Below are 15881 nucleotides of genomic sequence, written 5' to 3' on the forward strand. Positions count from 1 at the left end.
GTTTGAAGTCCCTGCAGTGGCTCTCAGTGAAAAAGACGGTTAACTTTAAAGCTCTGGTTCTGGCTTTTAAGGCTCTCCACAACATTGGCGCTCCCTACCTCAGTAACAAAATCCAGCCCTATACCCCATCCAGAACCCTGCGGTCATCGTCGCAGCATCTGACAACCGTGCCCTGGTGCTTTCGGTTTCGAAAGGGGGGCACTCCTTTCAGATAGCAGCAGCAAAGCTATGGAATAGCCTGCCTCCCTCTCTGAGACAGATGCAGGATCTCCTTGGTTTCAGTCGGCATTTGAAAACCTGGCTTTTCCAACAGTAGAGGAGATGCGCACTGTTTCCTGTGCACACTGCTCTGTCGTGGGTTTTTTGAGACCGCGCCGGGACACTCCTCGGAGTAGCCGCGCGTTCAACAAATACGGTATAATGTAACATAACATAACATAACTAGTGTGAGATTAGTGGATTCCTCACCCACAGTTAGAAGGATGGAGGCCGAGTAGTTTCATCACACCTATTCCCTAAGCAGATACCTAGGCACTAGTGTGAGAAGAGTGGACCTCTCACCTACCACAAGGAGGATAGAAGACGGGTGCTTTATAGAGCCTGTTCCCAAAGCGGATATCTAGGCACTAGTGTTAGATGAATGGCATCAGTTCCCAGGGATCTGAGGCTGAGGAGGCCTACCTACTCTATAGCGCCTACTCCCAGAGATCTGGGCAGTACTGCTGGATTGGAGCTCCTGTCAACTCTCGGGACAGGAGTAGAGCTGCTCTATTGCGCCTACTCCCAATGCAGATACTCCAAGACTAGGCCATGTTTATAAATAACAAGCTCAGAGTTGAGTTATCGTGAAACTAAGCAGGGTATCTTCAATGTTATTGAGCAGATGATGCTAATAAATCTCAAAAATCACATGACTTTTATACATTTCCTTTAATACGCAGCAGAAGTATTTACATGAGAGAAAGTGAACTGCTGATGACAGGAGCTGCAGCAAGGGACCTTTGTTCTCATCAGAAAAGGTGCAAAGACCTTGAAGAAGAGATGCATGGTGGGAGAAAAGGTGCAAAGACCTTGAAGAAGAGATGCATGGTGGGAGAAAAGGTGCAAAGACCTTGAAGAAGAGATGCATGGTGGGAGAAAAGATGCAAAGACCTTGAAGAAGAGATGCATGGTGGAAGCTTCTCTGCTGAGTTAACAAGGATCTTAACTTTTTTTTAAAAATTAGGATTGAGCTCTCGCAGGCAAGAAGACCTGCAGATCTTGGCACAACATGGGAGTACATTGTAAATGGGGTTTAACATGTTTTTGGAAAGAAGCATTCTACTTAATGTAGTGCTATTAATATACCCATACAGATATCTACACGGTAGTGTGGGAATTGAGCCCTGACCAATCTCCCAGGATTAAACTGGAGCTGCTCCATAGTGCTTACTCTCAGTGCAGATGTCTAGGCACTATTGTGAGATCAGTGTCTGCCCAAAACTAAAGTCCATTTGAAGAAGGGATATTAAAGCGCCCTCGAAACCAGGACCCCCAGCACCGATGCACAGAATGGTGCACGTAGGGTCACTGCACCGGGCCCAGGCTCCAGGAGTCGAAGATCTAAGTTCAGGCGGCAGAGTTCCCAGAGTGAGGTCTCTCAGCCAGAGACAGGATCCCACCACATTCAGTGGCACCTGCAATTCACGCTGACTTCTCTTTGGAGCTTTATAGGTGCTACAAGGGCTTCTAAGAAAAGGCGAGGCAGAGGGGTGAGTTTGAAGCTAGGATTAATATGTATTCCTATAGTACATCATGCTGTCTTAATTCTTCTGATGCCTGGTGACATGGGGATTTTCACCAATCGATTGCAGTGGTCAGGTGGCAACAATGTTGAATTTGCACTAATTAGTTTGTGTAAATGACGGTAAAAATTAGCTTCCGCAAAGGTACACTCCTTCTTGATCCATAGTAAACAAAGCCACCAGACTACTCATAAAGCACATATCTAGGCACTGTAGGATGGACATTAACGCATTTTCTGTGCCCGCTCTCCACTTCCCCCAGTGTTAGACCTGGCACCTTGGCGTGAGTTTCCCTTCCACTTTTGTCTGATGTGCCTCAGATGTTTTGCTGTTTTTGCTGGTGTCCGCTGCTCAGGGCAAAAGCAAAGCAAAGCGTCCTGGGACTACATATGTGGAGTATGTGACTTTTTTTTGCAGAGCACTGGTTTCCTAAAGGCCCCCAAAGTAATCCCCAAGGGAACAAACAGCGAGGTTCTCAGCCACCCCCACCCCCAAAGCAGAATGGGGCCCCGACAGGTAGGCCTGTTCCAAAGGGGCCCTTCAATTGTTTCAGATGTGGTGACCCGGGGCACATAGCCAGTGACCCCAAGTGTCGCCTATTTGGAAAACCAGCACCCACTAGTGCTCCCCCCCGCCAAGTGACTAGTGTTCACATAGGAGAAGAAGTAATGGTCCCAGGGGGTGGAGATCCTGTTCAGATGACCCTAGTCTCACTAGGAGACAGTGAGATGGTCCCTACAAACTACCTGCCCAACAACACTAAGAAATATGGGCGGGTGGTGACCATCAATGGTAAGAAAGCTGAGGCTCTTAGAGACACAGGAGCCAGTGTGACTGCAGTGAGGCATCACCTGGTGTCTCAAGAGCAGGTTGTACCCCATGCCTACTGTAGGGTTATCAATGCTGATAATTCAGAGAGTCAGTGTCCGATGGCTCAAGTTCCCTTCGAGTGGGGGGGGGGGGGGTCTCTGGTACTCTGCAGGTCTGTGTGAGAAAAGCCATGCCTGTGGACTGTTTGCTAGGGAATGACTTGGAAGACTCCCCTTGGGAAAAGGTGGAGAAGACGACTCACCTGAAGATGGTGGGTCTGCCTGACTGGGCGTGCGTGACCACCCGGTCAATGGCAGCCAGTAGGGGTGATCAAGAGGTCCTGGGGCCTGAAGGAGAGGCCCAGGAACCGGGGAAACCGGCCCCTGTTGTTTCCACGGTCCAGGAGGAAGCAGACCCGGAGGGGGATGCCCTGGAGCCTACTGGGGAACAGATTGCTGAACTGGGGGACCTGCCTGAGCTGACCCATTGGCAGCAAGAAGGAGGCCCCTCCAGGGAGGAATTCTGCAGGGAGCAGAAAGAATGCCCTTCTCTCGTGGGTATGCGGCAGCAGGCTGCAGACCAGGCCAATGGTGTTCAGGCCAAAACACATTATGTGTACTGGGAGAATGACCTCCTGTATTCAGAGCCTAAGGCTGCTGAACCTGGGTCAGCCCGTGTGCTGGTGGTACCCCAGAAGTTCAGAGCCTTCCTACTGGGGCTGGCTCATGATGTGCCGTTAGCAGAACATTTGGGGATGGACAAGACCTATGACAGGCTTGTCACCCACTTTTACTGGCCCCAAATGCACAAGAGCTCAGATGCTCATTGTAGATCCTGTCAAACTTGCCAGGCAAGTGGGAAGTGCGGAGGGAAGAAGAAGGCTCCCCTCCAACCATTCCCTGTCGTCAGTACGCCATTCCAACGAGTGGGCATTGACATTGTTGGGCCTCTGGACCCCAAGACAGCCATGGGCAACAGGTTCATCCTGGTCTTGGTGGACCATGTCACCCGGTACCCTGAAGCCATCCCTCTGAGGACAGTGACGGCCCCCGTGGTGTGACGTGCACTGATGGGAATTTTCTCACGAGTGGGATTCCCTCTAGAGGTGGTGAGTGACAGGGGGACCAACTTCATATCGAAATATATGAAGTCCCTTTGGCAAGAGTGTGGTGTAACCTACAAATTCACCACCCCTTACCATCCCCAAGGAAATGGGTTGGTTGAGAGATTCAACCGCACCCTGAAGGGCATGATCATGGGCCTGGAAGGTCCAATGAGGCATAAGTGGGACGTCCTCTTGCCATGCCTGCTCTTTGCATACCATGAGGTGCCACAGAAGTCCCTAGGGTTCAGCCCCTTTGAACTGCTGTATGGTCACCCAGTGAGAGGACCTCTGAGTTTGGTAAAGGAAGGCTGGGAGCAATCTCCCAGGAAACCTCCCCAGAATGTATACAGTTACATGCTGGCCTTCAGAAACCAGACCAGGCGCTTCAGAAAACTTGCTGAGGCAAATCTGGAAGCCAGCCAGGAAGAGATGAAGCGGTGGTACGACCAGAATGCCACTCTGGTGGAGCTTCAGCCTGGACAGAAGGTGTGCGTCTTGGCCCCAGTGGAGCCTTGTGCACTTCAGGAGAAGTGGACAGGTCCATTTGAGGTGGTGGAGCGCAAGAGTCCGGTAACCTACTTGTGGACATGCAGACTCCCAGGAACCCTTTGAGGGTCCTACATGTTAACCGCCTTAAGCCCCACTTGAAAAGGTCCCAAGTGGGCATGTTGTTGGCAACTGATGATGGAATGGAGGAGGAGACTGAGCCTCTTCCTGACCTCTTGGTCGCCTCTGAGAAAGATGGGTCAGTGGATGGAGTTAACCTCTCACCCACCCTGACGCCTGAGCAACAGGAAGACTGCCGCCAATTGCTGGGGCAGTTTCCAGATCTGTTCTCCCTGGTTCCTGGTGTCACAGATTGGTGCGTCCATGATGTGGACAGCTTACATGTGAAGCATAAGGCTTACAGAGTGGCTGACAGGGTCAGGGCCTGCATCAAGGAGGAGGTCTCCAAGATGCTTGCTCTTAGGGTGGTTGAGTCCTCCAGCAGTCCTTGGTCCAGCCCCGTGGTCTTGGTCCCAAAGGCTGCTGCGCCGGGAGCCACACCTGAACTCCGGTTCTGTGTGGACTACAGAGGACTCAATTCAGTCACCAAGACTGACGCGCACCCTATCCCCAGAGCTGATGAGCTCATTGATCGGCTAGGGGCTGCCCGGTTCCTCAGCACGTTTGACTTAACGTCTGGGTACTGGCAGATCGACTTGACCGATGGGGCCAAAGAGAGGTCAGCATTCTCCACTCCAGATGGGCATTTCCAGTTCCGGGTTATGCCATTTGGGATGAAGAATGCCCCTGCCACCTTTCAGAGGTTGGTCAACCAGGTGTTGGTTGGGCTGGATGAGTTCAGTGCCGCCTACCTGGATGACATCGCAGTGTTCAGTGGTACCTGGCCAGAACACCTGCGGCACCTCTGGGAAGTGTTGACGGCGCTGCGCAGAGCAGGCCTCACAATCAAGGCAAGCAAGTGCCAGATTGGGCAGGGTTCTGTGGTGTACTTGGGACACCAAGTGGGGAGTGGCAAGGTGGCACCCTTGCAACCCAAAAGTGAGACCATCCTGGCTTGGGAGCCCCCAAGACCCAGAGTAGTGTAGTTCCTAGTTTCCCACTAGGCCCTGCGCATTGGAATAACATAAACAGTAGTATCGACGTGGAACTGCGGATATTCCAGGCCTCCACTGACTATACTAAACTTAATTGGGTGTGTTACCAACTAGCTCAGAGGTCACTGGAAACTTTCTTCTCTGCATGGGAAGTGATCAGCTTCCCTGGCACAGACAAGAAGGGATTCAGCTTTCCAACAACCGTGCAACATGACAACTTTGCTCCTCAGATCAAGAGTCAATCTCTAGGGTCGTGTGAAACAATAGACAGGTATTTCACTCAGTCAGGTTAGTGTTATGTTATGTTATGTTAGTGCTAATTTGTATTGCGCACGGCTGCTCCAGCGAAGGAGCGTCCCGGCGCACCGACAAGGTGGCGAACACAACACAACTGGGGAACAGAAATAATTATTAAGAAATTGGGGAGTGAAGGATTTAACAAAGCTCAGAAAATAAATGAGTTTTAGCGGCCTTGCGGAAGGAGAGCAGGTCACCAAAGGTCCGGAGTTTCAAAGGGAGAGCGTTCCAGAGTGCGGCTGCCCGCACCTTAAAAGAGCGACCCCCCACCCGACTGAGTTTGAACCGAGGGGCTACCGCTAATTCTTGGTCTAGCGAGCGCAGAGTGCGGCCCGGGATGTAAGGGCGCAAGAGTTGGTGCAGTAAGGGAGGTGATAGGCCCTTCAGAATTTTGAAGGAAAGGCACAAAACTTCAAAGTGGATCCGCTGCCTAACGGGTAACCAATGCAAGGCTCGCAAAGATGGACCGGCCGAGCAAAACCTAGGAAGACCTACGATCGCTCTGGCCGCAGCGTTCTGCACTCTTTGAAGTCGGGTTAACTCAGCCTGGTTTAATCCTATAAAAAGGGAGCTGGCATAGTCCAACCGCGCCAAAACCGTTGCTTGCACCACCAATTGACGAGTTGCGGCATCGAAGTATTTAAGGGCAGGGCGCAGATTGCGCAGGATGCCAAAGCAGCAAGCCGCCGTCCTTTTGGTGTGGCCAACGAAGTTGAGGGAAGGGTCCAGCCAAACACCAAGGTTTTTGATCTCCGCAACCGGAGTGGGGGTCGGCCCCAGCTCAGAGGGCCACCAAGTATCTCCCCATAGGTCCGTCCGCTTCCCAAAGATCATCACCTCCGTTTTTTTGGCGTTTAGTTGGAGACAGTTGGACGTCATCCAACCAGCCACCGCGCTGAGTCCTTCTCTGAATCTTGGGGCATCCACCCCAGAGTCCCCGCTGATCGTGACCGCTAGCTGGGTGTCATCTGCGTACGACACCATGGTCATACCACAGAGCTTCACAACCTCAGCCAGCGGCCTCACGTAGATGTTAAACAACGTGGGGCTCAGTGAGGAACCCTGTGGGACCCCAAGAGACAGAGGATGACATTTGGACTGGTAGGGCGGGGATGCCACACAGAAGGAACGATCCCTGAGAAACGAACGGAACCACTGGTGTGCAGTGCCGATCACCCCTATCTCCTCAAGACGTTGCAGGAGAATGTCATGGGAGACCGTGTCAAAGGCGGCGCTTAGGTCTAACAAAACAAGCGCCGCCGTTTGACCTGCATCCAGAACTACCCGAAGGTGCTCGACCATAGATAACAGTACAGTTTACTTTCACGATATGTAGAGAATAGAGATACGGGCGTTTGTCAATAAAGGGTTAACATTTATTGAACAGTCTTTCTTCTCGTACAAGAGAAATGTATTGCCACAATTGCAAGACTTGTTATTATAAAAAGTACGTACAGTAAGATAAGTATTGCGAAATAATACTGTAAAAGCATTGATATGGTTTCTTAGCCATACAATGGTTTAAAAGTAATAAAACATATATACAGTCATATATACATTAGGCTAAAATACTCAACTGGTGCTTCTAACTAAGCCTACCCCAGTGTGCCTGACCTAAGCCTAACACGTGGAATGGGAGTAAGTAAGTAGCTTTAAGTTAAGTTGGTTTTGCCAAGGTTTGCTTCAAGAATTCTCATCTAAGGGTTTAGTCAACACCATACCTCTGAATAGAATGATGGAGGTCTGGTATCTCCTTCAGGGGGCACTCAATATCCCAGTCACCCGCGAGGGTACACCAGAAACGCTGGAGCTGGATTTCTCTGCACGAGAAAGGCAGCGGCTCTCTTCAGCGCGTCGGGAGGAGGAGGCGGGGACAGCGTCCGCGGCAGCTGGAATCTGCTGGGCTCTTCGCAGAGGGACGGCTGTTCAGCTCCTAAGCTCACCACACCATCGTTCGCGCTTTAGCAGCGATAATGGTATCAGTAGCTTCACCACCAAGGGGACAGCAGCAGCAGCATCAGCGTACTGCTTGCAGCAGCAATGGGACACCAGCAACAGGGTGCACGACAGCAATTGCTTAAGGCAACGTTGGTAGTATTTATACCTGACAGGCGCCTGGTTTGACGCAAGTTTGCTGGACATAAGACGTCAATTAAAGATGTCACTAGGAAGTGATAGCTATCAGTTGCTCATTAGAGTTCCATTACTAATCAAAACACAGCAAGCGGGGATTTCCAGGTTTGCTGAGTTTTTATCTTGTTGAAGAACTCGGAGTGTTAATCTAGGAATATCAGATAGTGACTTCTGCTCTGTCATTGCACTAATTGGTTGCAAAGGAAGTGGCAGAGAACTATGCTGGAATGTGGCTCTGTTCGTGTGAGGCCAGAGATGACTTTCTGAATATCGCACTTGAACGGTTATGCCAATATAGGGAATAAATGGATTTATAGCCGAATAGGGGCATAAGGTCACAGTATCGATCAGGAACCTAGATAAACACGCAACACCCACTCCACGTTTTCATGTCCATCAAATTACTAAAACTAGAGCAATTAGATGCATGTGTAACATTGCACACCCCAAAATATATAAATGCATTCGAAATAGGCGTATATTGTATACGTGAAATTTAGGTACTGTACGTTTTTTGAAGCATAGAAATCATTCAAAAATTATTGCATTTGAAATCAATGAACGATTATGCAAAAAGAATTACACATGAAGTATCTCTGAACAGAAGAAGGGCGAGATAAATCATCACATATAAATGCATTGCAATAACATGTGCTAGAGGCTGATGTAAGTTTATGTCTCTAGATGTGTGTAGAAATAGAAGTGTGAACTTCTGTTCTTTAAGAATACATTTTACCTTAAGCAAAGAATTGTTCGTGCCAAAAAAGGGTTAATATTAAAAAATGTCCAATTCAAAAGAATTATTGCTTGAACGGGGAAGTAGAGTTCCAACGCTGTTAGCAGTTTTTGTTGATCAAAACTGAAGGCCGAATTCAGAGTTCATGGGAACGCTATGTGTCGGAAAGCTTCTCAAAAGTTATTGTTTCTGTACGGGTGAGAACATCGTATCAGACAGGCTCTCAAAGAATTGGTCTACAAAATCAGATGACAGTTCAACCAAATTCGATAGTGCTGTAACTTGGCAGGTGTGAGAATGATTGCTGTCATCATAGGCAGGATCAGCAATGCTCACAGAAGGTCGTACCTGGGTGATGCTGCTTTTGTCACTTGCTCCACTGTTACCACCTAGTCGTAGTACAGGAGTCTCAACGAATGCCGTCATCAGGATTGGTAGCCGCTGGGGACAACAAAATGCGTGAGCCGTTATCGGACTGAGCAAAGTATCGACGTCCATTGGTACTGCTGATGGAAGTGAAAGACAGATGTCCAACACGCACTCATCTCCGCATAGCATACATCGAAGTACCGGTAAGATACAGTTCTGCCATATAGGTCTGAATGAAAGGAACCAGGTCATGTTTAGATCTCTCAGCCTGGCCAATCCAAGGACGTTAGTTATCCTGTCCCGGTAGCGCATTGCTAGGATTGTCTCTTCCATTCCCATGGGAGCTATGTCTGAGTTTCGGCTTGCCATAACGAAGCAGGAGGGTCAAAAATAAAATCCCTGCTACAAGTCCCAAAAATAATGGTATGCCGCCAAAATTAAGGAACGATTCCCAAAATTGCCTGAAAGGGTGTTAGAAGTCCCGTAAAAATAGTCTTAAATATGCCTGGGATGCTTGTGGCACTAGACATGTTAAGGAGTTGGCTAAGCATTTCTACGAAATGCACGGGGCAATTTGTTGATAAAAGTTCATGAACTTCAGTAGCTGTCCTTGCAACTAGAAGATCATACGTCTCTTTTGATGACGTTATAGGCACTGTTGTCTGTAAAAGCACAGATTTCATTTTGCTTAAAGTATCAATTCGTATAGAATAGAGATTCAGACGAGGCCAGATGGGAGTCACTGTGTCTGCAGGCCCACTCGGGAACAATGCCTGCATACAGCATTTGACCATGGATGTTACGCTTACTAGATAACTTTTCCCTGGCACAAGGCCACAACATCTGTGATTCGTTCTAAGAATGTAACTCCCGTTTGCAAGTTGCATAAAGAAGGGCTCTATCTGAGTTGCAGGTGTGACTAGCTGGTGGCATGAAAGGTTGTTAGAATTTCCATCACATGCTCCGTGTAAATTAATCATCAAAAATTTGCACAAGGTTCCCCAGAAAATTAATACCTTGACACAAAAGTATACCGCTTAGTGAATGTTTACAGTTCTCACCACTAAGAAATACATTTTTGTCGCTGTCACTATAGCAAGAATGTGTGTATGGTAATTTCCATTCAGATTTTACATATCCTTTACCCAATTGTTCATACTGGCCAGCAGGTATGTATTCAAGGCACTTTTTGAATCGGAAAGTTGTTATCGGAATGGTGATAATTCCGTGTATTATCCATTCAATGATGGGACTCTCTGACATTGTCAATGGTAATCTCTCAAGTTTTTCGATGCTCAGGATTGTATAGTCTGCTCCTTTCTGTGCCAAACTGATCTGTTTATCAGTAAGGTTAAAATTGGAAAATAATGACGTTGTGTTGATTAAACGCCAAATCACATAGCCTGAACGAAGATTTTGCAGCGTCCAGCCTAATTCTATAATTGAACACAATTGCGACTGGCCATGTTGTAATATTAGCAAGTCTCTGTCTATCACATCAAAGGCAGAGGATACAATATTGTCCAACGAATATATTCTGGAAGACAGAGTCATTAACCCATTGTCTACTACAGAAAGTGATTTTTCCAAATTAATACGATCAATTTCTCGTATTTTTTCTGCTGTTTCAATTTGTGTGACTTTCCAAGCCTCGTTGTAAGCAGCATAGATACTGGTCGCTATGAAACGCTTCTGACGCTGTTTGCGTGGTCCAAGAATGAAATCGCGCAAATCAGCACCATCTTTTAGTAAAGACAAGTGTTGCTTAATTTCAGCCAGTGTGGATGATGTTAGCCATTCAAGGCAGAGTTTCCCTACACTGTATGTTGTTATTATCCCTGGATGTTGTCTCTGGGAGTATCTCGGGTCTAATCTGGTCATTTTTAACCCCTGTGTTTTATTCAGGAATTTATCTTGACAGCTGTTTGTGTCAGTAGGCCAGATTAACCACTTTTTCCAATCAGGATGTGTTCTGTTAAAATGTAAAATTTGTGACACGTCTAACTCAATATCTGTAGTTGCATTTTCAGGTATCGGCTTTGGAATAGACGGTGTTTTAAGGTCTTTGATCTTAGCTAGGCCAAGACAGGATGTTTGGTGTATTGTGTCATTTAAAAACAACATTTGTTCTGGTATCATGCAGGTTCTAAATAGTGCTTCAATGCCTTGTACCTGCCAATCTTTTGTACCCCAAATTGTTTTCGTTTCAATGTTATTTTTCCAATAATCAAAACCAAATGTCATCATTTTGTCATAAAATGCTTCTGAATATATCAATTTAGAATTTGTCAGCATTGTTTTCATCTCCTGTTTTATCTAACAGTTTGTAATAAAACGTTTCTGCATCACTGGTGTTAAACCCTGAGAAGTATTTGAATTTCTCAAAAAATACTTTAGAACTGCTTTTAGGTGGTGTAGCACAATGTTCCCATTGATTATACATAAAAACATTTCTAGGCTGTGCAGATTTATGCAAGTAATGATCACCATAGTGTGTGTAACAGAATAACTGCTCATAACTAGATGAACCTTGTAAATAATCATGATCTGTGAATCTAGCTGACATTACTAAATCAGACATCATGTCATTAATACTGTTAAAGTCCCAATCATCAGAGAATGTACTAGGTTTTACAAAGTCACTTAAGGAAACCTTCAGTTGATGAGGATACTTCAGGATTTCGACCGGACCATATATCTCATAGTCAGTTTTCTCCCATACTACCCCACCAGGTATTGGAATTGCTGTGACATTTACTGTTGACAGTTCTCTTTTCTTCACATGGGATGATCTGTGTGGTTTCAGGACTAGGTTGATGTTCTGACTTGCTGTGTCCATTGTAATATATTTTCCTTCAATGAATTTTCCCAAACACAGTACCATGATGAGCCAAAGCAGGAAGAAAAATACAGCTAGACCGAACCAGAACTCTAGCCAAGGGGAAATAAGGTAGATTTCTTTCAGTTGATGAAAGAGTTCCGTTGCTTTTTCTTTAAAAGTCTTTTTTGTTTCTGGCATCACTTCGGGGTCGCTTTGATCTTCAGAGAAGTTGTCGAAGTTGATGAAATAACCAGAGGCAGTTCTGTCAATTGATGGGATTGTTCTTTCAATCTGTCTTTCGGTAGCACTTTCTGATGCCACATTAGTGTAGACTGGTGTTGTTTCTTGACGAACTGTTTCAATCTGTGTCTCAAGAGGCACGAGTTCCATGGCATTATTGCATAGTCCTTCATTGTGCACTGCAGGCTGATCGAATGTGATTAGTCTTTCAGTTTGAACCTCTTGGATTGTTGCAAGTTTGGGTATTCTGTTGTTTCTTGGGAGTCCACTGGGCCTACTGTTGATTATAGGCCACATGCCTGTGGTTTTACCAGATCGATAGACACGACTCTGTTCTCCTTTTTACCAGCAAGGGGCGGTAGTACTACTGATCTTGTTCCGGTGACTGCCAAGACAGGTACTGCTTTTCTGTAAGAAGGCCCAAATTCCTTCTTCACCGCGATCTTTTCTCTGACTAGATCCCCAATCTTTGGAATCCAGACAGGCCTTGCTGGGGCTGTTGCTGGTGGTGCCTCGTCAGTGGTATTTGGCTGTTGCTTTAACTTTATGTTGCTTAAGGATTTTCTTGTTTCATTCAGTTCCTGTAAAACAGCCAAACGATCTTTGATGTCAAAGTTTGTTGTTTTTTCTTGTACCACTGACATTTGACTATCGAGGTCCTGAATGTTCATTCTAATTCCGAACAATAGTTCGTATGGGCTGAAACCTTTTAGAGAATTTCTTGGCAAGTTATTAAGACTAGTCTGGACACTTATTAAATGTTTGACCCACCCAGCGCCTGAACCTAATACCTTCGCTGTTATAGATTGCTTTATGTCACGGTTTTTTCTTTCTACCACACTATTCCCTTCGGGGTGCAACGGACAAGAATACCGCAACCCAATTCCCATGCTAGCCATGGCCTCCTTATAAGCTCGAGAGCTGAAAGCAGGACCCTGGTCAGAATGGAACGTGGTAATTGCGTATGTGCCGATAAAGACTCGCAAATCTCTTATAACCGTTCTAGCGTCAGCCGAGCGCTGGAGGCCTCATTTTTTAAGTGTGTTTAGCCTTAACTGTGTACAATGGGACGCGCTTCTCTTCTTTGATTGCGCAGATAGACCGCCTTATGCTGTCTAGCAGGGATCCTGAAACTACACTGGCCTGTTCATTACTGCGATCTCTGTTGCAGTCTTCACAATTTTGAGCAAAACATTGGATATCTATGCTCATTCCTGGCCACCAGTACTCTGATTGTAATTCTTTCAGAGAAACCTTAATTGTTTGGTGTCTCAGACCCAACCCCATGTGTGCTTCCAGTAAGAGGAAGCCCCTCCTGCTCCTGTTTGGAATTACTCTGTCCCCCACTCCAGGGATTCGAGCAAAAGGAACGGAGTTTGCATCGATTACGTATGCATAATTGAGTGGATAGTTCACGGGTAGTGCTGCACAGTCGCCTTTTACGGTCGTTTTTACTGCCAGCATGGTTTCCCCGTCTATGTATTTATCTGTACGCTTTTTTGTGGCTACGGAAGCCGGTTTAGTTGCTTCCGCTGTGGCTGTATTAGCCAATGAATTCCCTGCAACGTGAACGCCATCACGTTGAAGACTCTGTGCGTGAATCACGTGAGTCTTTTGTAGTTCTTTGTGTAAAAGAGCTACCTGTTTCCAGAGCAATTTATGCTTTATTGTGGCACCTGTATCATCTTTGTAGTCGTTTTCAATCCAACTCTGCAGCTTATTGTTGTAAGAGTTGACGCAAAAATGAGAATCGCACACTATAAGTGTCGGGAATTCACGTTCTGCATTTTCGAGCGCCATCTTTAAACATCTGATTTCAGTTCTCTGAACCGAACAGTTTCTTACAGATTCAGTTCTTGTTACTTTCGGTCTGAATTTACCGCACAGCCAACGACCTTTAATGATCGCACATGCTGCATCGTAGGATTTTCTCTCTACGTTGAAATGCTGTACAAATCCATCTGTATAGATTATACAGGCGTATTTAGGGAGAGGCAGAATTTCGATTGGCAGAGGATACTCTTCTTCATATTCTAAATCATTCAGTTCTTCAAATTGCGGGGCGAAATAGTATTTCACGTCTTCCGCTCCTAGAGAATCTATACACTGTATCCATTTCGGATCCAGTGACACTGTAGGCAGGTTTACTGGGCTGAATAGCGCCTCGAAGGCGGATTCCGCTGTAAAGATATTAATCCGTTTGCCGTGTGCTAGTTCTCGTTCATTTGCTAATGCGATTTGCACTGCTTTCACAGTTCTTTCTGTGTGACTGAATGCTTTTTCTGCTTGTGTGTACAAGTGAGATTTAATTGAAATTGGTACCTTTTCTCCCTCATTAGAGGTTAGGTACGTGAATCCGCATCCTCCTGGGATGACTCGGATTACAAGATCACGTGTGTTGTCACGTGTATCTAATTTTGTTTTTGCTAACATGTCTGTTTGCAGTGATCTCAAAATTTCTGTGTGTTTTTGAGTCCAATTGATTTGTTTGAAATCAGGTTTAATTAGTTCGTAGAGAGGTTTAACCCTCTCTGCGTAATTTAGGATGTAAGTTCTTCCGAAATTCAGAAAACCTAGAATGGATTGTAAATTCTTCAGCGTTTTTGGAGCTTGGAGTACAGCGCACTTCTCTAAGAAGTTGCCCGCTAGGCTTTTCCCTTCACTTGATAATTCGTACCCTAAGAACAGTACTGTCAGATGGGCAATTCGAGACTTTTTAAAGTTGAATTTGTAACCCTCTGCTGCGAACCCAAGTATAATGGTGTTCACTCTTTTCAAGTGAGTATCCAAGTCGTCGTCTGTGAGATAGATATCATCTACATAAGATAATGCCTCATCATCATATATTTGTAGTAACTCTGTTACCCTAGCTGAGAATAGTCCTGGGATGTTCTTGAACCCCTGTGGGAGTCGACAGAATTTTTACTGTGACCCAAATGCTGAGAAAGCGGTCAAATATCTGCTTTCTGGTGCAATGTTTTGACAAAAGAAACCATTAGATATGTCTAATGTCGTTTTATATTTTTTCCTAACTATGTTATTCATTAGGGCTGCACTATGCGAATTTCGTACTGCAAATGTTTTGCAACATGCATTAAGATGTCTGTAGTCCAAAACTAGACAATATAAATTGTCTGGCTTGGAGACAGGAAACAAAGGATTGTTCATTTGAGAGGTGCATGTTTCAATCACCCCCTGGTATTCAAGTAGATCTAAGATCTCCCTGACTTGTTTTTTAGGTCTCGGCTAAAAGACGCGCGTAAGCGCGTCTCCGCCGAGATCTTATGTCAGGGACGATGCTTCCCAGGAGACAGCCTTGGTCACGCGCATTGCCTCAAGGAGGCGATTTCCGCTGGCCACGCGCTCGCGAACGCGCTCAGCTGCTGTCTCCTGGGAAGCAGCTACACCACACGCGCATGCGCAGAAACAGCGACAGACACACACGAGCGCTCATGCACGCACGCACCCACACATACAGCGAACCCAGCGTCGCATGCATACACACACACACACACACGTGCACCGAGCATCCCCCCCCACCCCTCCGTTGTCGCACCCCTCCCCTCCGCCGTCGCACCCCGCCCCCCACCCCTCCGCCGTCGCGCACACACACACGCAGACATACAGGCATTCTCTCCCCCCCCCCCCCGCTCCGCTCACCGGTCAAAGGCCCTCCGGACACGCAGACATACAGGCATTCTCTCTCCCCCCCCCCCCCTCCGCTCCGCTCACCGGTCAAAGGCCCTCCGACCGCGGGGCTCTCCCTCGATGCTCCTCCAGGCACTCCGTGGGCGCGGGCTTCACAAAACGGAAGTCCCGCCCCACGATAGGTTTCGTTTTCTCAGTCCCGCCCCACGTTAAGTTTCGCTTGCAGCTCGTTGGGTATAAAAGCTTGTCGATCCAAGTGTGTGTGTATTGCAGATGTTATCCCTTTTTACAACAAACCTTGACCTCACCAGAGATTCGTAATTGTCCAAACATTCCT

The 15881-nt window shown here is 46.8% G+C and overlaps 1 protein-coding gene across 1 annotated transcript in view; it reads left to right on the top strand.

Moving 5' to 3' along the window:
• The window catches only part of LOC147710044 (major histocompatibility complex class I-related protein 1-like), a 195427-nt gene that overhangs the window by 43613 nt on the left and 135933 nt on the right, over positions 1-15881 (top strand). The window lies entirely within an intron of this gene.

The sequence above is a fragment of the Lissotriton vulgaris genome, chromosome 5 (genome assembly GCF_964263255.1).
Source record: "Lissotriton vulgaris chromosome 5, aLisVul1.2, whole genome shotgun sequence".
In the NCBI taxonomy this organism is placed as follows: Eukaryota; Metazoa; Chordata; class Amphibia; order Caudata; family Salamandridae; genus Lissotriton; species Lissotriton vulgaris.